This window comes from Triticum dicoccoides, chromosome 2A (assembly GCF_002162155.2).
Source record: "Triticum dicoccoides isolate Atlit2015 ecotype Zavitan chromosome 2A, WEW_v2.0, whole genome shotgun sequence".
NCBI classification, from domain to species: Eukaryota; Viridiplantae; Streptophyta; class Magnoliopsida; order Poales; family Poaceae; genus Triticum; species Triticum dicoccoides.
The window spans coordinates 754,431,845-754,437,301 of NC_041382.1; the positions used below are offsets into that span (position 1 = coordinate 754,431,845).

At 42.4% G+C, this 5,457-nt stretch overlaps 1 pseudogene; it reads right to left on the bottom strand.

Annotated features, from left to right (window-relative positions):
- Window positions 1-329: 329 nt before the first annotated feature.
- LOC119358326 lies at window positions 330-5,106 on the bottom strand (annotated as a pseudogene).
- Between the last annotated feature and the right edge of the window lie 351 nt (window positions 5,107-5,457).

The following is a 5,457-nucleotide window of genomic DNA, read 5'->3' on the forward strand; positions in this document are numbered from 1 at the left end:
ATCGTAGTCTCCTCGGAACATGCCCCATGTTACCCTATTTCCAACGAAAGATGAAAAGCACAAAGTAACTACTCACTCTAGTAATATGCAAGTTAGGCTGCATGATGCAGTTGAAATGATGCAACATACAAAATAAATAATTGGAGCAAGAAAATAAAAAACAATGAAGAAGAAACTACAGTGAAATGACATGAACCAATGCCCAAGCAGTTGTTGGAGCGCAGAAACACACTCTTAGAGGTATCTTTACCAGTTAAGAAACTAATAATGTATATAGCTGAATAATAACCATAAAAGTATTTTTTTTAAAACAATAAAGCTCCACACCCTATAGCCATCAATGAATATCACAAGCATATAGGGAGTATGTATACATCGTTACATTTCTATCTTTCAATTGGTAGAAAAATATATTGATACTCAACTATCATACCAGAACCTTAGGCCAGTCAGTCAGCGACCATCTAGCGTTGTAAGGCTAGCACCATTGGTAGACATTTCCAAGCCTTCAACCGTTCTCTGTGCAAAATACATCGGTTGCTTCGGCATTGCGGGAGGCATGGCTTCGTTATCCAACATGGACACAACCGATGGCATGTGTGGCCTAGCATTGGGGCTATCATGCACACACATCAATCCAATGTGGATGCACTTTGACACTTCATCACGGGAGTAGCTCTCCGTGAGTGTTGCATCCATGAAATCCATTGCTTTTCCATCTTTCCATAGGTTCCATGCCTAAAACATCACGTTGAAGTTTGTGACTATATTTGGTACCGCATTATGTTTGTTTTTTCTAAAATTAAAGTGTTAAAATTACTAAGGAATTTGAAGCATTTAATAATGACACTTACATATGCTATGAGATTCCGGAAATCCATTACAAGATGATGAGGTGAGCTGATCTTTAATCCACTTACAATCTCCAGCAAGAAAATACCAAAGCTGTAGGTGTCAGACTTCAATGAAAAGATTCCCTCCATCGCATATTCAGGTGACATGTAACCACTGTTTGAAAGATTTAACAATTAAGCTAAGCTTGTGTATGTAGTTTGAGTATGATTCAAGCATATAAATAAGAAGAAGAAAATCAGTCATAAACACCGAATGATGCGCTTGGTCCAAATTGAACCTTTATTATGCAATGCCTATGTTATAGTCCAAATTTTCTTAAAGTGATTCACGTTTACTTGGTTAGTTCTTTGGTCCCATCCGACTCTGAAAAAAATGTTAGGAGATGAGGGAAATACTATCATATTATAACTTGCAAAATCCCTTAAAGTAAGATTTATGCCATGTGTAAAATGATAATAAAGAAAAAATAATGTAGTCTTTTGTACAAAGGACATTCTTTGGCTGATTTTTTTAGGTTCCGAACGACATCCATGCAATCAAAAATTGTTCCATTTTGTTTCTAAATCTTCAAATGTTCAAAGGTACCCTATATAACTAGGTTAATTTGGAAGGTGAGTTAATGTTTCCCCAAAATAAAAGAAGAATCACATGTGTGGAGAAAGCAATAGGGTAAGAACAAAAATCGGCAACTAACATGATTATTTTTATTTCATAAAAACATGAAGATGATGAATCTATCTTGTCGGTTTTGCACAAAAATATAAATAAATAAAAATTCAACTCATTTTTGCAGGTTATCATTTCATTGAAATAAATATAATTGTAGACGATCTACAAATAATGAATACATACCTACTTTTTCAAAACAACGTTAGGGTTCACACAAAACATTAAAAAGTTCATGGCTTAATATTGATAGTTGTGTAGTTCAGGATTCGAGGTAAATCAACCAAAACAGTTGGGGCGAGTTGAAGATAGACTATTCTATTAAAAATGATGAGATCAAGGCCACTGTGAGAGGTACTTACTATGTCCCAACTACATGTTTGGTACGCTCGTGTTGCTCATTGCCTCCAAAGATCCTTGCCATTCCAAAATCTGCTATCTTTGGGTTCATCTCTGAGTCTAGCAGGATGTTGCTCGGCTTGAGGTCTTGATGAATTATCGTCATTCTCGAATCTTAGTGTAGATATAGTAATCCTCTAGCTACCCCTTTGATTATGCTAAATCTTCTTGGCCAATTGAGTGTAGATTTTCTTTCATTATCTGTCAGAGTATAGATCATATACGGAGCCATTCATGCAAGCATATATGTTTGTTTAGTTGATTCAAATTTAGTTTCTATAGTAGTATGCAAGAACGTACCAAAAAGGAATTTGTCTAGACTTTTGTTGGGTAGGTATTCGTATATAAGCAACTTCTCATCCTCATGAATACAATATCCAAGGAGTCTAACAAGATTCTTGTGCTGTAGTTTGGCAATAAGAACAGCTTCATTTCTGAAATGCTCTATTCCCTGCTCAGATCCCTTGCTATAAGCCTTTTAATAGCAACTTCCTTGCCATCTTGCATTGTCCCCTGCAAGATTCTCATCATTATTGATTTTACCAGGAGGAAATTAAAAACAATTTTGAATCTTTATTTAGATCTTAAGGTAAACATTTTATATGCAACCTTATAAACTTTCCCAAAACCTCCTTTTCCAAGCATGTTGGTGTCATGGAAACCATTCGTTGCAGCAGCAATGTCTTCGAACGTTATCCGCGGAAATTCTAGACTTTGATCCCAAACTTCTTGTGAAGGTCTCAAATGTACATGCAGGGCCGATCTTTGTAGGGCTCCATTGTCTTGATGTATGCCTACAGAAAATATCAGGCATGTAAACTCAACAGTAGGACATATGAACAACCCAAAGCATATTGCAAGAGGTGTTGTCTCTTCATTTACCTCTGGGTTTGCATATACAGAAACGACATATGCATGCGAGTATCAGCAAGAATGCTATAAGTGGGAGTACAATCTTAAATACCAAATGGACACCGCTGATCTTGTTGTTGGTTCTTGCATAATTGTCCCCTGTGAAGAAAGTACAGAAATGAGTACTGGGTCAAGGCCTTTATGAAACTACTGTTTCTTTGATAGTCACGACTAGGCGTGACCTTGTACCCCTTGCAATTTAATTTTTTCAGAAAGATCTAAAGTAGTTTATCGTAAGTATCATAAGTCTTTACAAATACAACCCTATAGAAAAAGAATATTAAATCCAACCTTTTCTAGGAAATCAAGTTTTAATGTGCTAATACGATTACTTTTCCGGTGTGCGTGTAGCAATGCAACCTTTTCTCAGTGCGTACCGAAGCACTGAATGAAAAATATTTGGGTTCACCTTCCAATGCGGGGATGGACAAGAGCGATTGTTTTCAGTTCCTGATTGATAGCGTTATTATGAAAATTAGCGGATGGAAAGAAAAAATATTATATGTTGGAGCAAAGGAAATTTTGCTCAAATCTGTTTTTCAAGCGATCCCAACTTATGCCATGGCTGTCTTTAAAATTCCTATTTTTTGCAAAGGAATCATTGACGCGATGTCGTAATTTTGGTGGGGTGACGAGCATAATTAGAAAAGGATGCACTGGATGGCATGATAAAAGATGTGTTCCAAAAGGTTCAGAAGGAATGGGATTCTGAGATATACACCGTTTCGATCTGGCATTGTTTGGCATTGTGAGCTAAACAAGCTTGGCATCTCCTGGATAATCTGGATTCACTATGTGTTACAATATTAACAGCCGATTATTTCCCGGAGGGCAACTTGACGAACGCAAGTTTAAAAAAGGGTTCCTCCTTCACTTGGAAAAGCGTTATGGCGGGAATGAAATCTCTTAGAAATGGTTATATATGGAAAGTCAAAAATGGACAAAATATCGACATATGGAGAGATGCATGGATCTCGAATTGTGCGAATAGGATAATTATTACTTCTAGACGAGGGAATCTACTGGAGAAAGTTTCTGACCTTATTGATCCAGTGAGGAACGGGTGGGATGAAGATTTGATAAGACAAAAGTTGTGGCCAATTGATGCTCAAAGAGTCCTAGCGATCCCCCTCCCTATGCATAATATGCCGGATTTAATTGCTTGGAGCTATACTAAAAACGGTTTGTTTACTGTATGATCAGCTTACTTGGAGGGACGGAAGTAGTTGTTGCCGCCGCATCTCAGCGCCTCCTTCCTCACGCACCCTGCTTTGGAGGAGTCGCCGCCGTCGGCCGGCTCGAACCCGACGAGGCACCTGCACTCCCGGACGGCCCCTTTGACCCGCAGTAGCCGAACGGCCCGCACGCGCCGTAGACGAGGCACCCCTTGCCCGGCCGCTCGAACAGGGGCACCCACGACGACGACGACCCCTCAACCCACACGCTGAACATCACCTCGCCCGTGTGGTCGAGCTTCCAGTGCGACCTCGCCGGGGCCGAGTCGTCGGCTCTGTTGTAAGTGAAGTAGGCCACCTCTCCGTCATCGATCATCTGGGACAAGAAGGATTTGGTGAAGCTGGCGGCCGTGGCGCCGTTCCACACCCCGGCGCGCCAGTAGAGACTCGACCCTCGCCAGGTGAGGATCTGGAGGCCCGTGCTGGTGTCGCCGCTCAAGACGAACTCGCCGGTGGACGGGTCGTCGGGGCCCTTCCACGCCACGATGCGCGCCGCTACGTGGGTCTTGTAGTTCACCCACAGCTTGAATCCCGGGAGAAACGTGTCGGTCGGCTGAACGTAGCTCTGCCATATCTCCGTGCCGTTCCGCGACCGGAGAACAAAGTTTCCGGTGTCGAGCAGCACCGCCACCGCACCTCTGCCACCTGATCCCGCGGTGGTGACGTTGTTCGTCTTCGTCTTCGTCGCCCAGAGGACACGGCCGTCGGAGTCGGACAAGACGAGGTCAGAGGTGTTGCTCACGACCAGCTTCCCGGGCAAGCTGCTCGTGATCGGGTTGTCGCGGTTGGCCACCCACACGTATGTTCGCTCCGAGATGTTGTGGTACCATATGCCTAAATATGTGTTGGCGGCGGAGCTTTGCAGGGAGAAGAAGCCAAGGGCGAAGAGGCCATTGCTGGAGATGAGCTCGTCGCCGGGCGAGAGTGGCTTAGTGGGTGTTAGGCGGTCATTGGAGTTGCAGGAACAAACCAGCAGCATGAGGATGAAGATGGCCGGGAGAGAAGCCATACTCTGGTGCGTTAGCGCCTGAGCGAAATGTGGCATAAGATCTCGCTTCCCATTTGGAATTCGGAGACCATGATGTCCCACATTATAGCTGACAACTATATCTGCCGTGAGCTCAACGGCATCTTTTGGCTTCCGCGGCAGAGCGACCACGGCCTCTCGCTGTTTCGCTCAAGTTGCAGCTGCTGGACACCGACGGGGTTCGTACAAATAATTTTCCCAGACCTATTATTATGTAATAAATGCCCTAACATAACGTACATAAGGAATGATTTGTCCTCTATAATTGGGTGTAGCTAGGTCTCTCAGTCTAGTGAGACTTAACCAAGACTCAATCAAGTGACGTAGCATAGCATGTAAGGAAAGAAAAACTAAAAGAATTTT